The sequence below is a fragment of the Pleuronectes platessa genome, chromosome 15, assembly GCF_947347685.1.
Source record: "Pleuronectes platessa chromosome 15, fPlePla1.1, whole genome shotgun sequence".
NCBI lineage: Eukaryota > Metazoa > Chordata > Actinopteri > Pleuronectiformes > Pleuronectidae > Pleuronectes > Pleuronectes platessa.
Genome location: NC_070640.1, coordinates 11,565,327 through 11,586,280, shown reverse-complemented (window position 1 = coordinate 11,586,280; position 20,954 = coordinate 11,565,327). Strand labels below are relative to the sequence as shown.

At 43.1% G+C, this 20,954-nt stretch overlaps 1 protein-coding gene across 1 annotated transcript in view; it reads right to left on the bottom strand.

Annotated features, from left to right (window-relative positions):
- The window catches only part of cadm2a (cell adhesion molecule 2a), a 203,104-nt gene that overhangs the window by 50,231 nt on the left and 131,919 nt on the right, over nucleotides 1-20,954 (bottom strand). The gene's annotated exons all lie outside the window — the stretch shown is intronic.

The window sequence follows — 20,954 nt, the reverse complement described above, 5'->3', positions numbered from 1 at the left end:
AGATAAATAACCCCCCCAAAAAAACAACACTTGTCTGCAGGGTTAGCAGGTGAGGCAAACACCATCAGAGAGACCTGCGGTGAAGGACGCGTCGAGAGGAGAGAAGATGAGGTGAAGGAGGGAAGGAGCGGCAGAGAGAGGTAAGTCAAGGAGCACGGGTCATTTCCAGTGTTGATTAAGGCCTCCCGAGGTTAATCATGCATGTGAGAGATAGAGAGGGAAGAGGAGGGAAATGGAGGAAAAATGGATCCGCGCTATGGGAGGCAAGGAATATGTTTTATTCATGAAAGTTTTGCATGAGGCATGATCTGCCAACGATTTACCATCCTCCCGTGCCTGCCCTCGCTCTCTTTATTACCTCCTCTCTTTAAATCACTTACTTTTCCTCCCTTTTCTCACTCACGCAGTTGGGTGACATACAGCCCAGTGTGATACATTTTATTTCCTTTGTGCCGGCCACAAGAGAAAAGTTAATGGTTTAACACCATACCGAATGGTGGCAAATGAGGATTCTTTCTTTTTGAGCCGGGTTCTGCAAAATATGACATGGTGTATAATTTCAGCTCATTACTGCAGTGGGGAATGTGACCCTGTAAGATATCGTTGAAAATGGGAGTAACTCTACGCTTGATTGCAGTATGGTCAAGTCTGCAGTATGAGTCATTTAATGGTTACAGCAAAGGGCCATTAGCCAACATGGGTGCTTCCAAAATATACCTTTCTAGCTGTGAATTAAAAGTAGCATTTGTAAGACAATTACGTCTTTTACACCAACATTTACAGGTATATGAAGGTTTTCCAAACCCTGGTCTACCAGCTTAAAAAGGTGGTTTGACTCCTTTCTTATTGCCAGTAGAGTAATTCAGTATTATCCCCCGCTGCGTCATGTTCAACGTTAGGAACGCACAGAAAACCGAGGAGCACGGTTTCTGTAGTTTAGCATGAGATATGACTGACCAGATAACGATTGAGAAAATCCATGATTCTGCTGTCTATTGACTCAAGGTGTAAAACCTTAACCCCCTCAACCACTTGTAGCTGTGAGATAACATATCATTACAAAGGCAAAACATTTGAAAAATCCGTTTTTCTCTCCCTTTTCTCCTCTTCCTTTCTTCTACCAGTGCATCACAAACTAACAATAGTCTGGGGATTCCTAACCTTGCCTAGGCCTAGAGTAAGCGTCTGGTGCTACACGTCCAGAGGGACTGAAAGGGCCAAAGGGGCCACGATGATGGTTATATTAGAGCAGCGCTGTGGTCTGTGCGTCTAATTGACCCGCGGAGTAGATTCTTCCATTCTCCCCCCTCTGGCCACCCAGACCTGATTTAAATGTATCTCCTGAGGGAAGCAGGCAGCTGCTCTCTTCTGATTTCCATGTCTAAATTTAGGTCCTTCCCTCGCTCCACCTCTCCACTCTTTCTCCCACTCTCAGTCTTCTCTCGCTCCATCTTTTTTTCCCGATCCACCTCCATTCCACTGCAGTTCCCTCCTCTCTGCTCCCCTCGCTGCCTCTGTCACGTTTCCTCCTCTGGCTGATCCCTGAAGGGTGGCGTTTCCACTTTCTTTCTCGCTCATTTTCATATTCTCTTTGTCTCCCCCGATGCTCCTCGGGCTCTCAGATTTATCTCGATTCCTACCTCGGTTCTTCTGCTCTGATGTGTCTCATGGAGAGAGGGGTGACTCTAATTGCACTCTACGTTGACTGACGTGCCGAGGGTAAGCCAGGTCAGCGTCTGCATGACATTATGAAGCAATGACATAATTCAATTTGCTCTGCTTTATTTGGCTTAATATATATATATGCCACCTTCAATCGTATAGTAACACAGTTGTGATTGCATTGGGGGTTACAGCAAATCATTATTTCCACTAAAGACAAGAAAATAATTTTATTTTACCCTCCACACAGCTGCCTCCCTCGATGAGCTGAGTCTTAAGTTTGAATCTGTCCGCTCAGTAGCCTCCCCCCCCCCGGTATAAGAAGTGGCTACTAAACAAGGCTGCCAGCAAATCCTCCACACAATCATCTGGCCTCGTGCCTCCCACCGCACAGCATCCAGTGTCCGGGTATTTCTCAAATACAACAACTCGAAGGTACAAATGCCAGTGGAGCCAGGAGAGATATTCACAGGACACAAAGGCACTTTCACAGACTCAGAACATATTCCAGAGCAAACTACTAAACAAATAAAAGTGATAAGAGAATTCTGAATGCTTCCTGTTTGCTCTCTGACATGACCTTTCAAGCAAGAGCAGCTGAGTCTACTAACCTTTCTTATTTAGGTATTCAAGGAGCAGAGAAAAAGAGGGAGATGCAGGCAGACAGACGGACAGCCCGGAGCTACTGACCTTTATAGCAGAACGGCGGCTCAACTGAGCTGCAGAGCTGTGATGTATGGCTGGGAATACAGGATTACGAAATGGATAGAGCCAGGTCGTGGTTTTGATTAGCTGAGTCACCTTTTAAGCCAGCGGAACACAACCGATAAATGCAGACTTGGGATCACATTACAGCAGATCTAAATTTAACGGATAATTCCGGTTTATTACGGCTCAGGCCTGATGCAATGTTAACCATAATTTCAATCTCTCATGAAAATAAAACGGCAAAGTAAATCCTGAAATCTGGCGACAACAAGCGAGAATGAAAAGCAGGAGGAGCAGACAGGCTGTCGACGAGCCAGCAGCAGATTATCTGCCACATTATCTGGAGACCGAACCGAAAGTTAGCAACAGACGTGATGTCGGAAATAATCTGTATTACACAGATAAGCTGGTACATGAAATGCACATATTTGAAATTACATCTGTCTAATGATTACGGAAAATCTATTTCTGATTGTCTGTGACTCGCATAACTCGACAGCCATTCATGTTATCGGCTTCACATTTGACATGTGTATTGTTAAGGGCCCAAGGAAGTGTAGTGATGAATTTGGTGAGATTTGGACATGTGATATACTCAATAGTAATAAACTGTGTGTAAACAGACAACCAGTGCTCTGTAGCAGTGGCGGCTGGGACTCATCAAAGTAAGTGATGTTGTTGATCATGACAACGGGCCCGTTCAACAACAACTGATTATCCACGTCAGGGCTCTACTGAGTCAAACTTCAACAGACTTTGCCGATCTTTACTCTTCAATTACTGCAGCATCACCACAGGCAAAGCAAACAACCCATTCGATAAACAGGCAGGTTGAGAAACACTAGTATGTCTAATGGAAAAAATATTCACATTGCCTTAAAAGATAATATTTCATTATTTACTAAAGCTTATTTTAAATTAAGGGTTAAAAAACATGGTGAGATCATGCTGTAGCCATTGTTTTTTTAAATCATGTGTTAAAAAACCTGTGTTTGAAACCATACCGGCATCAAAGCTGATAACTCTCTATCTCTCCCCTGACACTGTATAATCTGACTTCAAGTGTCTTACTGGTCGTAAAGCATGCCTCTCACGTGATCATGACAGAGACGCAAAAGATTACACAGTACATGAAACACATGCCATGGCCAGTTAGTGTCTATGAGGTGACACAGGTGGCCACGCAGCTGGGTGCACACGCCCCTCAGAGGGAGGCAGCTGGGTGACATGGCGATTGCGGAGACTGTCCGACGGCACAAGATCATCTCAAGATGAATTCATCAAGCGGCCGCCTGCCCTTGACCGAGAAAACGTGTCGACAACCTCCTCGCTGGTTTAGAGTATCAGCAAACAGTGTGCTAGAAATTCCATATTTCTTCCAAGAACCATTTTCAGTTGATAATATGGACGACAAAATGTTTTTCGTAACTTCCTGGAACAGAAGGCAACTTATCAGACGAGTGCATCATCACTCCCTGCCCTCGCTGTGGGACTCTTCCTCCCACTGTGGCAATTTTCACACAAACCTGTTTCTCGGGAACATGTCAAACACTCTCACACACACACACACACACACACACTTTGCCATAACCTTTTTAACGCCTTCTACAGATATGCATCCCAAATCCATGTCGCATATATCAACATTTTCTAAAGCTATTAGACCTAACATGAAAAATGAGCCTCCGGTATTCTCACGTTGAAATTAAATTGCATGTACCTGTGAAAAAAAGTAATCGCCAGTGTGACTGAACTATCTCTCAGTCTTTTGAAACGAGAGAGCACAGTGGGACTTACGGCTTTATATGTAATTTATCTCTTAAACCTCTTGAAAGCAGATGAGGAAGTGAAGCCAGGCTTGACACTTGGCAGCGGCAAGTACCCACACATTTGCAGCTTTCATATATCATTAGTCCTCTGTAAGTCAGAATATACTGTGCTGATGAACAAAATATTTAATGCATTTACAACACTTGTAATAGAAACACAGGCACGTTCAACTTATATCAACTGCAGCCGAAATGTATGAAGTGAACATGCTCTCTCTTGATCTTATATAAATCCAAGAACAAATGCATTTCATGAAAAATTCTAAAATCTTTATTAAATGTTGGTGCTAAAATTGTCCATATCATTTTCTGTGATGTTTGAGTGTAACATGTCTCCATGCTCATGAAGTGGAGGAGAATCTTGAGTCAATGAGATTAGTGCTGGTTTCCTCTTGACAACGTGAAGGAGGAGGATTTCAAATAGCCTTGATCTTATCTTCTTCTTTAGCTGAGCAACACAATGTTCAATCTAAGTCCTACATTTTAGCCTTATGCTCTCGTCAAGGTCCAAACAGCAACAATGACCTTCTTTACTTTACTCATTAACAAAACCACGTCAAGGCAAATTACTTGTACAGCCTAACCAAAGCATGTTTTCGAACATGAGCGGAAGATATAAGTTGATTGATATCATAAGACTATCTTGATACAATCAGGACTACAACATGATTTCACATAGCAAGAATAAGCTAACTAAAACTGTATCCAGTCATGTCTACAAAGAGGATAGGTTTTACATACATCAGTTAAAGTGGAGGATCTTATAGCGCGTGTGAAACATTTTCATGACTTAGGAGTTCAAAGACCTCATGCCCGTTCATGGAGTGCTGTAAAAGCATAAAATGATATTAAAAGCAATTCAGCTCTTCACTGGTAACCAGTCAACAGGACCCACCACAGAGGAGATTTGGTCTCTCTGCTTGGTGCCATGTAAGAAACTCGGCTGCTGCATTTTGAACCAGATGCAGAGGAAATATTCCTGACTCATTCCTACCTAAGGAGAATTGTATTAATCACAACAAGTAGAAATAAAAATACGGCAACATTTATAACAAAGAGGATTGAATGTTTCATCTGTAGATATTTCTGTGTTTCCAATCTGAGGATCCATATAAAAAGAAACAAAAAATGGCCTAAAACGGGGCCCTGTGGTCCACCACAGCTGATGCAGAGGAAGAGGATGACAGAGATGCTTCTGTCTTGAAGGCAGGAGGAAAACCACAGATAGGGTCAGGAGTGATGGAGTGTGTTGAATGGTTTAAATGCTTTACAGTACAGTTTTATATTCACCCATTCATACAGTGCATCTAATCGCAGCACATTGTTATTCTATGGAGGGCTATTCAGGGTTCAGCATCTTGCCCAAGGACACTTCGGCATGCAGATGGGTCAGACTGGGGATCGAACCGCCGACCTGCAGGTTGGAGGACGACCACTCTATCCCTCAGCCACAGTCACGCTGGAGATTTTAAACTAATCAAATAGTCCAACGCCCTGAAACTAAAAACAGAGTCTTTCAGTAGTTGCCCTCAGGAGGCTGGACTGAGGTGAAAGGTCATTGGTACAGGTGAAATTAAATGCTGTGACAGGTGTTCTGTGCACAGGCCAGCAGGGGGAGCTTTAATCAGAGCAGAGTGCAAGGCATCTGTAAACTGCCTGGAAAATAACTGTGGTAATAAACCAGGTATATTCCCAAAGAATGCTACCAGGCATGACAGATGAATGTATATGTCTTTTTTTAAATTAAATTAAAATTAAACCATTTCAAAAAGAGTCTAATAAGAACACTGAGCCACACATATTTCTATAAATCACAATATATTTAAGCAAATAAATAAAAAAACTGGGATGGGCTTAGTGTGTGCTCCATCTATTCTAGTTCTTCTATTGAAGCGGGAAAACGTTTTGTTCCACTCGCGTTTGTGAGTGAACTGTATATTATTTATATTTAGTGTGTGTGTGTGTGTGTGTGTGTGTGTGTCTGTGTGTGTGTTCACAGGCACATTCCAAACTAAACTTGCTCTTCTGACACTGATAAGACTCCTGCTGTGAGCAAATTGAATGCAACCCCTGCAGAGGGTTGAGCTACCTTTGTATTCAGAGCTCACATACAACCACCTCAGGACATTTCTGATGTGGAGATATGAAATTAATTACCCGGCACCAGAGAAGCTGGCTACGGCTCTGCTGTTGTCATCTACATACAGTACAGTAATTAGACTGGGCAGCTGTTGGTGCTGCCATTGCAGATTCTGACATCCAACACACAACCCCAGGAGTCCGTTCAACAAAACATCACCTATTCCTCCGTGGTGCTATCAGGTGTTGTTTGAGCACGGTGAGGAGAGACAGACAGAGGACGTTCTTTTTCTGAACCACAAGCTGTCACAGTGTACACAGGTCTTTTGGGCTTGTTTTTTTAAGTGGGTGAGGATGTTCCCAGTAGAGGGTTGTGAAGGGAATTAACAGACAATGTTACGGGAGTGACAACACATCCGGGAAAGGATTTCTCCCATGATAGCACTGAAAAAATATTTTTTAAAAGCCTAAGCACACAGCTGTTTCTCTGTTTTTCCCTTTTTGTTGTTGAGTAAAAACTGCCTCGGTTTGAACTTTGGTTGATTCTCAGAAACCAAACCCACTGTATATGCCACTGCTTATAAAAACCCACGCACTAATTTCAAGTTGGTGGTCAGACATGCTCCCAGACACTATCATCACTCGCCCAGTATTCCTGCCCTTGATTCAGCAGCATCAATTTAAAAGGGCAGACACATAAACCCCTGCCCATTCTCTGCATGGCAGCCATCTGAGTTCAAGCTCGCTCGGTCCAAAATGGCCTGAGATCTCACTATCCTCCCCCAGTCAAGGGCAGACATCTCATGGTTTTTATGACAGAGGTAAAGCGAGCATTCATAAATACTTCATACGCTGCTTTCTTCCAGCTGGCAGAAGCGAGCAGAAGAAGCTGAGGGCAAAGGCGAGCGCGGTAAGGACAGGGGTACATATTTTGAAAGATAAGCGGAAGTAAGGGAGGAGGGAATGGAGTAAATAAGTGAGGCAAGTGTAAAAACAAGAGAACAAGGTCTTGGATGCTTCCTTTCATGCAAAGAGGACCCGTTTTTTTATACACGGCTCAAGATGTTAAGAAGAGAAATATGCTCCCTGTGATTATTGCATAAAACGTAAGAAGACGGTAAGTATGTCTCTATGTGCCTGGTCCTCTATGCAAGCGCAGAGTAGTGTGTGTGGGTTTTGTGTGTAAAAGTGAGAAATATAAAGTAAATGTTATTTTCACTTCATCCTTTTTCGATATGGAAAAATCCCAGTCTCATCTGTTCTATTTTAGGTGTTAAAGGGACACAGAAGGCAAAGCTTCGACTACATGTGTGTGCACGATCAAATATTCGTCTCTATTCCTTCTTTAAATATAAAGCCAAGCAATGGCAACGCAATATTAGCAGCCATCCACACGCTTGCAGGCTTAGGGAGTTTTGTAAATTGAATATCGTAAAAGCACAAGGCCGGGGACAAATCTGATTTATTGTGGCTATTGAAATCCTCAGGAAAAAATATTCAGACTGATGTGGTGATGAAACCGGCTCAACGTCTCAACCTTTTTTCATCACGGGAAGCTATTTATTTCTTGTGCTTTCATACGGGGTGAGAACAGGATGATCTCAGGGACTTGCTGCATTCACGAGGGAAATCAAACTAATCACTGCTGCCACCAAAAACTCCCAAATTCCCCAAATCAACATGACACAGTGTGATTTTCTAATGTGCGGTGATGTGTTGACAGATTCTCTTCATTTAAGAGGGATCTGGGGAAATGCTTTCATGCCCCCGGGGGGATTTTGCAAGACTCAGTGAGCAGAAAGTGCAAGATAAAAAAAAAAAAAAAGCTCCTAGCATTTGGCTTGTGTGTCAGACTTACTTTGCGGTGTTGCTCTTTTAGCAGAACCTCCAGTCGGGGCCCACAGTGAAGGGTTGACACTGAAGATCTCGTCTCAAAGCTAAACTCAGACGGATTTAAATCACACCATCAGGTCCCATAAAACAAAAAGACTGTTGAGGAAGTGCCGAGGACAAAACAAATATACAGGCCTGAGCCGATATTGAATGCAAATGGTGTTACATTGCGACGGCTCAGGGTTTTTAACTCAGCCACGTCTGTAATCACACCTTCGCCTCGAGTTGCTAGGTGATGACAACACTTGCGGGTCGTTCACAAAGAAATCTCTCTCTCTCTCTCTATTTCTAACAACCTTCCCCGAAGATGTGAACTTATGGTGGGTCTTTTTATTCTCTCTGAGGTAGAAACCAAAGTGTCTGTCAGACTTTTAAAAAAAACTTATTTTAAGGCATTATTACCTCGAGAGAGGTGGTTATGGTGTCATTGATGTTTGGTATTTAGCAGCATTACACACAAACTAAACTGATCAGATTCCTTTGAAATTGGGACGTGGGGCAAGAATGAACCCATAATTACATTTTGGTGCAGACCTGGACAAAGGGGCAGATCCAGGATTTTTATTCAGGCATGTTTTAAACCCGAATGTCCTTTTTCACACTCATTTGCAACCCCTACTGACGTCATTACATTGTCACATGTTCTAAAAATAACCCAGTTTCAATAATAACCTCATTGAAAAGGAGGAGAAGGAGAGACTAGACAATATTGAAGGAGAAGACAGGGTTTTGACAAGGGTTGGGTACCGACTATTTACTTTTGAGGGGGACGGATTCATGTTAAATCAATCTGTGAGCACATCTGGGTGAGACTATGTATATGTGAGCGATAGTGAAGGAGAGAGTATACGTTTAATAAAGAGTAAGAGAGCAAGACCATGTGACTCATCCCTAGAACGGGATCAAGCCAAGCTCATTTCTGATCAGTGCACAATGGACCTTTTTAAATACAGTTCCCTGGTGAAGATGAACCACATGTAGAAATGGTGAAGAGCACTCATGGACAACAATGATAGGGTGTGAGGCGTCTTCCTGATGGTACTTGAGACCCCAATTGAAGCAAATGAGCAAAAAGAGGATAAATCTGATATCTGAAATGAACTTCTTCCAGACTGCAAACTGGTGCGTTTCATATTTTTGCAAGTTTGGCTCAGATTGTGATTGTTTGATTTACCAAAGAAAAACTACACATATCAACATAACTACTGCATCAAGTCCATCACTGATTCAAATAGCTAAAATCTGGCACCTATGACTCGATGTACACATTTGGTCTGTTTCTCATGTTTGCCTCTTCTGAGCTGACGCCAATCCTCTGATTTGACTCATCGATACAAGTCTGTGCAGGAAGTGACTGCATTCGAGAGCCGCTCCTCTGTTATCATCAGCCAAAGACAGCGGCTAAACAGATGGAGAATAAAGTCGTGGTTGACTAAATTCTTGGTTTTGGAGTGGGACATTTACTGGAGCACGCAGCTGAATATAATCAGGTTATCTCCTCTCAAATAAACACCCTGCCTCTCCTCCCTGACACCCTCTCTCTGATCCATAATCCTTCCCTCAGTTACACACTGCCATCTTGCAGACACAGAGAGCGACGGGGGAGATTGTGATCGTGGTAATTTACTGCCGTCTTCCCAGTGTCTGACAAAGGTATAAAGGACAAAATAACACAATTAAATAGTCGATATGAAATTATTTATCTAAAGACCTCGGAATAACCTCTTTAAAGTAAATGCTATAAAGCAAATGTTTACAAAAGAAAAACTATGCGTAATTCGTGATACATGTGAGCTTTATGTGCTACCGCTTCAAAACCAGAACACACATCCTGATTCAGAGCGAAATAACCACAAACCTTACACAGGTTTGTTTAGTGTCTTAACTAAACTCCACCAACAAAGTGGTGGATCTCAGATTTATCTAAGTCAGGGGCCACAGAGGGGCCACAGTTGACACAGAGGGGCCAGTTATAAGTCCAACATCCATGCACAATACCTAATTCAGTAAGGTGCACATTTAAGGTACTCCTTGTTTACTGTTCACTCTAAAGCTTTGAGCAGAGCCACACGTCCCAGTCGTTGATCAAGTGCTTCAAAATACCTCAAATAAAACTTCTTAACAACTTTATTGTTAGGACTGTTTGTAAGTGAAAAGTTTATTAAAAACAAGAATATTGAAAGGATAGGGTCACTTCAAAAGCCAATCGGATTTCTGCTGTGGTCAGTGCCCCACCCCCCCCCTGGATCCATCCCCTGATCTGCCCCTGACACCAAGATCCCATAAAAAAAAAAAAAAAAATGGGCATTTCAAATCTGTAATGAATGCTGTGGCAAAACGTGTGACAGTTTTGGAACCAAGCAAAGAAAAAAAACGAAATAAAAGAAATGCAACCAAATCAGACATGTCAGCCAAATCTTTTAAAGCAAATCCAGCTCGGTGAATTAATTCAGCTCGACTCCTCTGATGTGAGATTTGTAAGGCTGAGGGAGCAGCGGGGGGGGCAGCGCAGCCACGACTCACCTCGAACTTTGCCTTTTGAAGCCGTCCCTGGAATCCCCAAGTAGACAAGAGGATGGACAGCGAGAGAGGCAGACGCCAGAAAGCAGAGAGAGGGGAGAGGACAAAGACAGAAGACAGAGCAGCTGATTAGATAACTGCGAGAGGAACAGTGGGCTTGTATCTGTAACCGGAGAAGAGCGGAGTCTCTCTATCTTGAATGTCAATCACGAGTGCTGACGACCCCCGCTACACCCGACCCCTTCCTTCTGATCGTTCAGCCCTGAAAGAGAATGTCCTGATTTAGCTCATCAGCAAATTGAGAGCTTAGAGCGCGGCACCTTTTAATTGGTAGCGTCACATCATCTGGGTCGTGGGAGGAAGCTTGTTGCCGTCTAATGAGCGTGCAAGACCCATAAGGATAAGGACATACTGTAGATATCATGTGGTTGATTAGTGAAGGCCGTGCTTCATTGGATTTCTTGTGGAAATCAAAAGACCTCTCTTACAGTGGCTGACGTATGTTTTATGTGGACACAGAGGAAGTCATGATTCCTGGGTGTGTGTGTGTGTGTGTGTGTTTGTCTGTGTGCGTGCATGTTCTCAGGACAGACTGCTGGCTATGATATACGGCTGTGAATGACAGCACTGTGATCAGCGAGGAGATGCACAGGCAGGAGCGCGGTCTAGCAGAGAATATGCCATCATATGGGAGGGTTCAAAGAAAACCACGCGGAGCAAATGAAACCATGTACAAAGGAGGAAGATAACCACAACACAGAGGACCTAACCGACAACGGGAACAGCGCCTCCGAGACATCCTGCTGGTGAAAACACAAGAGGAGAGGCGGATAAACAACCCAGATTGTCTATTAGTGTGCGCATGTGCCTGTGTTTTTCGTGTGCGCAAGTCCCAAGGGAATGATTCTTATGCTTCACACACACTGCTTTGCCAAATTGATGGATCTATTGGAATGCCTCCAGTGAGCCTGAAATGAGAGGAGAAGAACAAAGAGAATCTAACTGCAGGTGCACAGTCTGCAGGTTATAAAAGAGTCTGCAGAGTTCCTCTAGATTTACAGATCTTGAAATCAGTCCAATCGTACGCAACAAATGTCGAATTGTATATGTTGGTAGATAAACGTACTTTAAATGGATTTCAAGACTGAGATGGAACATACAAGACGTTATTCAAACTCCCCCTGAGATGCAAACCAGATGCCAAATAGTCTGACCACTTTCACATACATTTTGTTTTGTTCATATCTGAGCGCTATTAAATCCTAATAGCCAATTCTCGCTTGCTGATGGAAATGATTATGTTTTATTAGCACTGCTTCACAGCTTGCCAAGGTAAGAGAAAAAGAGTGGGCAAGGGAAAGTGCAAAAGAGAGAAAGCGATAATTTCCTGCAGTTCTTTAGAATTCAAGAACACCGCGCGGAGCAATTGAGATTGGAACACAAGGCTAAAACAATCACATAAGAGAACATTTCTCAGAGTTTCTCTTGCGCAATGTTCTACACAAGTGCAAACGCACGGGCGGCCGGGGACGATTTCACACGTCGCTGCTGTGTCAGTGGTAAAGGGATAGAGGAGCCGGCAGAGAAACAGGTCAGCGGGTGTCACGTCTCTACCAACACCGCCTTCTGCACGGGACTGATGGCTCTGTGAAATATTCCCTAAGCAAAGTCTGACCCCGCTCCCTCACTGCCTTTCATCGCGGCTGTCAAGGTACGAGTCTGCTGTCACAACAGCGCTTCTGTGATCTCTCCCAGTCAATACTCAAAAGAGGAAGAAAGAAAAAGCGAGATCTTGGAGACAAACAGAGGGAAAAAACATGATTTTCAGCTTTTCACTGGTAATGACAGCTGTGTTTATATAACAGATACAGAGAGAGAGACACAAGAATCCAATTAATTACACAATGGACACCTCGCACAATACTAATGATCGGACAGAATGTATGAAGCATGATACTGGTCCCTGAATAGAGTTTAATCTGGTTGTTTCTCTCAACATTGAAGCCGACACGCTCCTTGAATTCCTGTTTCTTCTGTTGTCTCACCGGTGTACATCAGACTTGCTGCACGTTTAACAGGTGAAGGCTGTTTGCATCATCACACGTGGCCATATTCTTTTAGTTATGCACATGCAACTGCGTCCTGGGCATTCATTCATTCAGTCCCTCCTGACTCAGGATGGATGTTAATGCCGGGTCTGACCAGGCCCTTAGTTGCTGTAAGGGGGACTCTGTTTGCCCCCTAGTGGTCCAAAAACCACGTCATGCAGCTTTAACCTCATTCCATTGTCTCTGGAGAGTGATAATAATAGTGTGATAATAGTAACTAGAGAATGTTGGCTTTCAAAACCTGTTATCTGGAGCTTAAATCTGCATTACAGAAAGAAGAGGAAAGTTACCTTGTTACATTTTAGATGACTGATCATGGAAAATACCTGGTGATTGAGACAGTTCTGTTACTTGATGTAAAGGAATACTAAGATGCATGTAAACCTCTTATTTTTTTTAAACTATTTTTAACTACCAAAACAATGCTCGGAGCTAATGGTCTAGGTATCACATTAACAAACACCCTTTTCTTTTCCTTTTTTTCTATGAGAGAATGAGAAGTGAGTGACGGTGTGATGGTTGAAGAGAAAAGCTCAGAGTTGTAAGCAGGTTGTTCTCTGTTTCTGCAACTGTCAGCGGGGAGCTGTCATAAATAAACTGTGACAGTTCACAGAGACACCACCTACTGTGACACACTCGCACACACTCACGTGCACACACACACACACACACACACACACACACACACACACACACAAAACAGTGATCATAGTATTCCCTGGGGGTATAAGTCTCATGGGAGGACATGTGTTCCATTGCAACAGTCCCTCCTGTTTTGCTCCTCGGGCTCATTCAGGAGTTTGTCTCACCTGCCTTTTCTTGTTCGCGCTCCTTTTCTTATTAACCCTTTCCTTACCTGCATCCCTCTCTCCGTCTCCCGTTCTGTGTTTTGTTCCCACCCCCCCCCCCCCCTCGGGGTACCTCTATCAAAGTGGCAGATATATTCAGCGTCTGACACGGAGTGAAAAGCCCATGGAGATCGATGTGTGCAGCGCGCCTCTCTGAGCTGTCACACGGCATGATGGAGAGTTAAGCTTATCTTTCGTACGGCGGCAGCTGTTTTGCCGTATATATGTTTGATGTACTCCGGGCCCTTGGAATCCCACCAATATTCCACCGGTGAGCAGATTGCTGTAAAACCTTAACACACTCTCTGTCACCCTATGACTCGGCTGTACATGGAGCCATCAACACACACACACACACACACACACACACACACCTAATTCCATTATGACACAGATTCATTGTGAGCCCCGACTGCATTTGATTTCTAGACAATCATCAGCATAAACATGGCTGCGAAGGAGCACAAGCAAATGTATTTAAATCTTATTTGATTTAGCACAGCTTTTGCTAAATGCCACAATTCATCTCGGGGTAATAAAGGAGATGGTAAACAGTGTTAATAGATGGAATCAAGCTTACTTAACTCAGCTTATTGCCACCATACTGCTTGCTTTATTAGATCTGTCTACCACGTCCTTGTTTTCTCACATTACAGGGAGGCACACATCTGTTTGTTTTGTCATTTAATCCGGCATATTTGATTTCCACTCCTTAACACAATTATACACACCCTGTCCACGGCACAATCATCTGCTCACAAGCCATGAGCCAATAAAACGCACACAAAGACGCACACATAGACACACACATACACAAGTTCACACGTGTTGAATCACACATGCACACACTTCATAACATAACATTTGTTCCATCCCCTGTAAAGATGGTCCACAGCAGTGTTCATGGTTCCATTCAATACGCCTCGCAAACATTTTTCTACCGTTCTGGAAATAACCAACCAATCACCATCTGGTGAATCATCATCTTCACACCAGGTGTGAATGGCCCCAGCCATTCGGCCCCAGAGCCACAGTTCATTTTTAGATTTACTGTTCAACGGCACCTCTCACTGTACGGTGTAGATTTCATAATCGACGATGAAGGAATAAAGCAGAATACTGTTAACAACAGGCAGGCATGGAGTGGCCTTTTTCTGGACAAACCACGATCACTACTCTGGTTTCTAATGACATCAAAAGCACAAGATGGCCGTCCCCATATCCAGATTATTGTGGCTGTATTTTGTAGACTGGAAGGAAGTCAAGGGTCAGCTAGAAAGAGCAAGGCCATGTCGAGATGCGATAAATCAATGAAGTAACTTATCGGCAGGTCTGGAAGAGCGTTAGGAAGAGGTATCAGTGACAGTGACCTGGTGGTTTTAATGTCGGGACATTTCAGTGCACAGATTCTCTGTCACTTGACTTCACACCTGCTCTATAAGAAAGGTCACAGCACACACAGCCACGAAAGCACACATTATGTGCACGGTACACAGCCGCTTCCACTGCACTTCCACTTCCACTTGGACACAACATACACACACACACACACCTCGTACCACAAAAAATGTTATTTGACATAATTCGCTGGCATATATCCCTGGTTCCATGCACAGAAAGCACACCCATGCTGCCACATATCACACTGTCCTTCACACGCAGCAGACTTCATGGGAGGGGCCGTGTGGGATATGTGCTGCACAGAACGCTGTACTGATCTTTCCCCCATGGTTTCAGAGGTTTTAAATATCTTGGTGATTCATTTGGACACTGCTGGACAAATAAGCTCAGAACTATCAGCTTCTATCTGGAGCCTTTTGAGAAATTAAACAATTTGACAGAGGGAAAAAAAGGGATGTTTAAATATTGTCTTAAATAATCGCCGCACAAATGTTTGGGAGTTTTATTTTGTGCCTCATGAAGGTTACATCTCTGTGATGCCAATCAATAATAAAAAGACTTTAAAATTACTTTGAAATATCTTTGATTTTCCACTCATCTTTCCTTTCACAGAGACGTGATTTGTCTTGAGTGAAAAACTTTTATACGGAGGATTAAATGTGCCTTTCATAAGATATACAGTGAATACACTTACATCAAGGCATCAGTGTTGTATTCTGATTTTTTTACAACCACGATTTGCCGCCAGTCACCTGATTTGTATGGTTACTGCTCATAATGCAATCATCCTCCTGAAGAATATTCACAAAGTGATGTTCATGAAATCATTCTATGTAGTTTACGTTTGCCAGAAATGTTTGTGTCCCTCCATTTTAGCATGGCTAAGCTGGTGTTGTAAGCCGGGCTGTTTGATGGGCTGTTCAGCACTTTGTACGTCTGTCTGCTGCCAGGTACTTCTGCAGCAGGAGCCATCTTTCTTAAGAAGCAGCGGCCCTCTAGAAAAACACAGAGCCAAGAGTTTGTCTCATATTACAGGCACAAGCTTGACAACCATCCAAACTCTTCCCACACAGAATAAATAAGAAGAGTCAACATGAATTATGACCCTGGGGACTGTTTAGAAGCCAGAATTTGTTTTGCATGAGTTCAAAACTTATCAGCTAATATTTATTATTTTACTTTTTCATTTGGCACTTGATGGATTCTGGATGAGTATGTGCTTGTCTATAAAAACTGCTAAAAGGAGCTGCGTTAATCCATGAATCCCTCTGAGGCTCTGACTGGACTGTAGCTGTGGCAGCGTCCTATCACTGCAATCTTCAATCCAATCTTATCAGGGTTCTGTGAATAATACACACTACCAGTCAAAACTTATACTTAGATTTTCTCAATATTTCCTGAAATTTACATTTTTCAATGTCAAATTTAATCCACATTTTCACATATTTGACTGATTCAGCAGCCGAACATCAGAAACCGAGCATTTTCCAGAGAAGTTTGTCAACACTGCTGCAGAAGTTAACACAAATATGTCGGACTTGTAGGTTGCTTTACATGTATGTTTAATTCAGACACTCAAAGAGCACATACCTCAGCCATGACCCCAACAGTCTTTTTTAAACCAGATTTAAATTCACAAGATCGGAATTTTGATCTGGATCTGCTCCAAAGTGCAAACAACCTTGAATATCAGTCCCTTAAACATGCACGTTCTTTTTCACCTGCCCAGCGATCCAGACCAAAATGGGTTCTTCCTTGGTTCATGACCCATCCCTCCACCAAATCTGTCATTGCTGACAAACAAACATAGAAACTAACCAACAAACAAACATTACAACTTGGCACATGTAGTGACCTCATTAGGGTTCAAGTCTGCAGATTGTACAGGTCGTCCAATACAAGATGTAAGAAGCCACTGTTTGGTTCCTCCTTTCTAAGGCGTTGTATCAAGTCATCAAATAAATACGTTTGCATTTACTTTCCAGGCTTCAGTTACTTGCATTGCTGTAGAACATCTGTACATTTACCAATTTCTTAATCCCTTAAAAAGACGTGTTCTCTAAGAAACTTTATGCGTCTGCTCAGTGATTGGTGCGCTTTTTTCCCTTTTCACCTTGGGCAGTTTGCCGCTGACCTTTATAGTATTTACGATTGTTCACTGGACTTGAACTGCGGAAATTTCAATAAAACCTGTAAAAATGTGGATGTTGTAAAAGTGTGACCTGTGGGTGAAGTGTGCAATGTTTTTCATCCCAATAGTGGATGGTGTAAAAGAAAGAAAGATGAGAGGAGAAAAGATAAAAACAAGTGTAGGTTTGACCACGGTCATCCTATAAAAACTGCTCTTTGACCTGAAAAACAAATCCAGTCACACACACACACACACACACACACACACACACACACACACACACACACACACACACACACACACACACACACACACACACACACACACACACACACACACACACACACACACACACACACACACACACACACACACACACACACACTTTGCCATTCACAGCCTTAAAGAAATTCCCCCAGGCATCGAGTAGCACATTTCAATTTCCACAAAACACCCAAGGGATATCAAAACCATGAATCTCTCCAACAACAAAAGTCAAACAGGAATTGCTATTGGATGATGGACACACCTGGACGCGTGCACGTGGTCACGCACACTTAAAAGCACACACCGCTCACTGTCACAGAGCTACTGCTGTTCGATGACGGACAGTCCAGGTAGAGGCCATAATTCAGCAGATGCTTTTTGTTTCCACTGCTTCTTCAAATGAATAGTTTAGAAGGTGAAGTTATATTGTGATAGATGCCTTGAGGGTAACAAATGGCTTCCTGCACACAAAGCCTGGAAGTGGATGCGGATGCCTGGTCACCAACCTGTAATCTCCAGCCATTCGTCACAGGGTGAAGGCACAGGAGGTTTCCAAGGAAAACTTCCAGATAACACAGGCTTCATTTTTTACGGCGTGCAGAGGTCAAATCCCTACAGGATAAGAAGCTTAATGGCAGCAGCAATGCTCGATTCAGCATCAGGTGCTCTCTTTAATTTAAATATATGGATGCCATACATTTCTCAGGGCTTTTCCGTTTTGCGGCTGTATCCCCACTGTTAGTCAGAGACTGGTAGAGGAGGAGAAGCTTTTATCCTCGACGGAGCATCTGGAAAATGCCTCCTCCCCTTGATAGTGAGACTTTGATCAAAAATGTGTCATAGCATTTTGCTCGAGCTGAATTATTCAAAGGTCAGTGCACAAAGGCGTGTTTGTGCTGTGTTGCATTACAATAGCAAGAGTGATGGTAAATTGGCAAAGTGTTCACCGTGCCTCTGCAGGGAGCTGACCGGTGAGCCTCACCCTCCAGGGACCATTTGGCATCAAACAGTGCAAGCTCCCTGTGATTGTTACCGCTTCACTCATCGCCGGGCTGTTACCTCACATTTTCAAACCACCACCTTTATATCCCTTTCTATTGAGGGCATTGTGTTAGCGGGGCATTCCCGCAGGTCGAGGGGAGAATAGACTTCTAACAGGAGCGAGTGTGGGTCTGTGCACTCCTAATAAATGTTGCATGTAGGTGCATGTGTGTGTTAAGGCGTTGTGAGTTTGTACAGGAGCAAAAATACCGTGCACACATTTACATGCTGTGTGTGCGGCTGCAGTGCGAGGGGTCTTTTGTAATGATGGCAATAGGCAATCTCTAGGGCATCGCCATCGCAGCCTGTCTCAGTGGGCAGCAGCTCACAGGAGACCACGGCTATAAAGGATAAGGGGGAAGAAGAAAGGGCTCCAAGACATGTGTGGATTCTTCCTCCTTTCAAGTCCTTGACTATAGCTTTCGCTCTTTTGTCTCGTATTCTCCTCCCTTTTATCCCTACGTCCACAGCGCTCTAATTTAATAGAGTTTTTAAGAGTGTTTTCTCCTCTTCTTCATTTCATGCAGTGCAATTAACCTAAAATGTATCGAAACCGGAATTTTTAACCTCTAACCGACTAAATCTTGCTCCTGTAGGTTACTGCGGTTAATACATTTCCCCATTGTGCGTTCACTAACTGATGTAGTTCCGCTCCTGATTTAAATCGCCCTGCCCTAATTCCTGTTTAAAAAAAAAAACATATACTAACACACACAGGGTAGAGGCGGGCGGTGGGGATTCTAATGAAGCTGCTGTAGAGAAGTGCGGCAACACAGAGGTTTTCCTGTGGGAGTTTAACCAGCTCCAGCTAAGCAGGTCAGCCAGAGCCCCTGCGAGGATCTTCACCTTCTCCAGTACATACGAATCCTTGATCATGACGCCAAATAGTCTCAGGTTTTATTCAGCCTGAGCTCCGTTTTCTTTTTATACCTCAACCTTCTTCACATTACCTCGTTTAGAGACGTGTGTTTAACCGATCGCTCGAGCCGCACTCTGATACATTTGCTGCTAGCTCATCCTGTTACATAGATCCGTGCAGGACATTCTCTTTTGACAATCCTGTAATAAAAGTTGTTTTCTCCAAAAAGCTGCTATTGAACAAAGCAGCTATATATAAGTGACTATATTCACTTGTGATTCAGATCATATAAAGGCAGCAGCTGTAAACCGAAGACAAGGAGGCTGTTGACTGCTTAACTGGGAAATAGCAACGTACAGATCATTCGCTTATAACAGCTTGTTTTGGTGAAGCTATTCTACACGAATAGACACAATACTAAACATGCCCACAGCTTCCATACAAACACACTATTAAGTCTATATCATTGAATTCAAATTGAAAGTAGGAAATGCTCCTTCCACATTTATATCACTGTTTATACTTTCTGCATCGCTCCATTCCGTCTGTTCTGCTGCGTTTACCTGATTTACATTTCTGATGTGACTCATTGCTGTATGATGTTCTCTTGTACCTCCTCGCCTCCCTCTTAACGCCGTCCATCTGTTTAGTCCTCTACCTTTCCTGTGATTGTGTGGGTGTGCTCGCCTCCCTCCTGCCAGGTGACTCCTTCCAGGTCATCCTGGCAGCAAGAACGTGTTTGGAAGTGACCGGTCTGGTTAAATGTTGCAGTTGTTTGTTTTTTTCACTGCCCATGTGTACGTCTAAATAATGTCTACATATGGCATTAGGACATAAAAAAAATCCTTCTATTTTACGTGTATTTGATGGGATTGTAGTTGGTGGAATATGTTTTACCAGTTGTGCTCTGTAGAAAGAAATACAGAGGTATTGCTGAATTCATGATGAAACTGTTCTTAATATTTGATTAATAAAACATGATGTATTTTGAGGAACAATGTTATTGAATGCAATTTTCTTGACAAACCAGATTAAATAAAACAAAATGATTTCCTGACACACCTTGCTTCACCCATTACCTTTCACCAAAGGCGGGGGGGGGAGACATGAATAAATTCCATTTCATGCCCCAGCTTGTATTTACAGAACAAAAGGGAAACACTGTTCAATTACCAAAGACAAATTTGAACTCATCTGGGTCATTTTGAGCAAATTCAACTGGAACTAATTCCTTCACAGTGTTGCAATTGAAGTAAATATATAAATAAAGCGGCGACTTGTTTGCTTTCCTCGCCATCAAATTAAAGTTGACCTCAACATGCTCCCATTATAGTTATTCACAGGCACGAGCCCATGGGAGCTAAGTAACGACGGGGGGAGGGCGAGAGAGAGGGAGGTGGACACGGCGATGCTAAACCGTGATGAAGCCTCTGGGGGGGGGGGGAAATGCACCTAACCCTGCTATTAATATAATAAATAAAAAAAATACACTTCTGACAACTGTTACACCCCCTCTGTGTCTCCTGTACATCCTGGCATTCATTTATACCCACTCTCTCTCCCTTTCCTCGCTCCTCGTCTTTCTCACCCATTACAAAGGTGTAAATT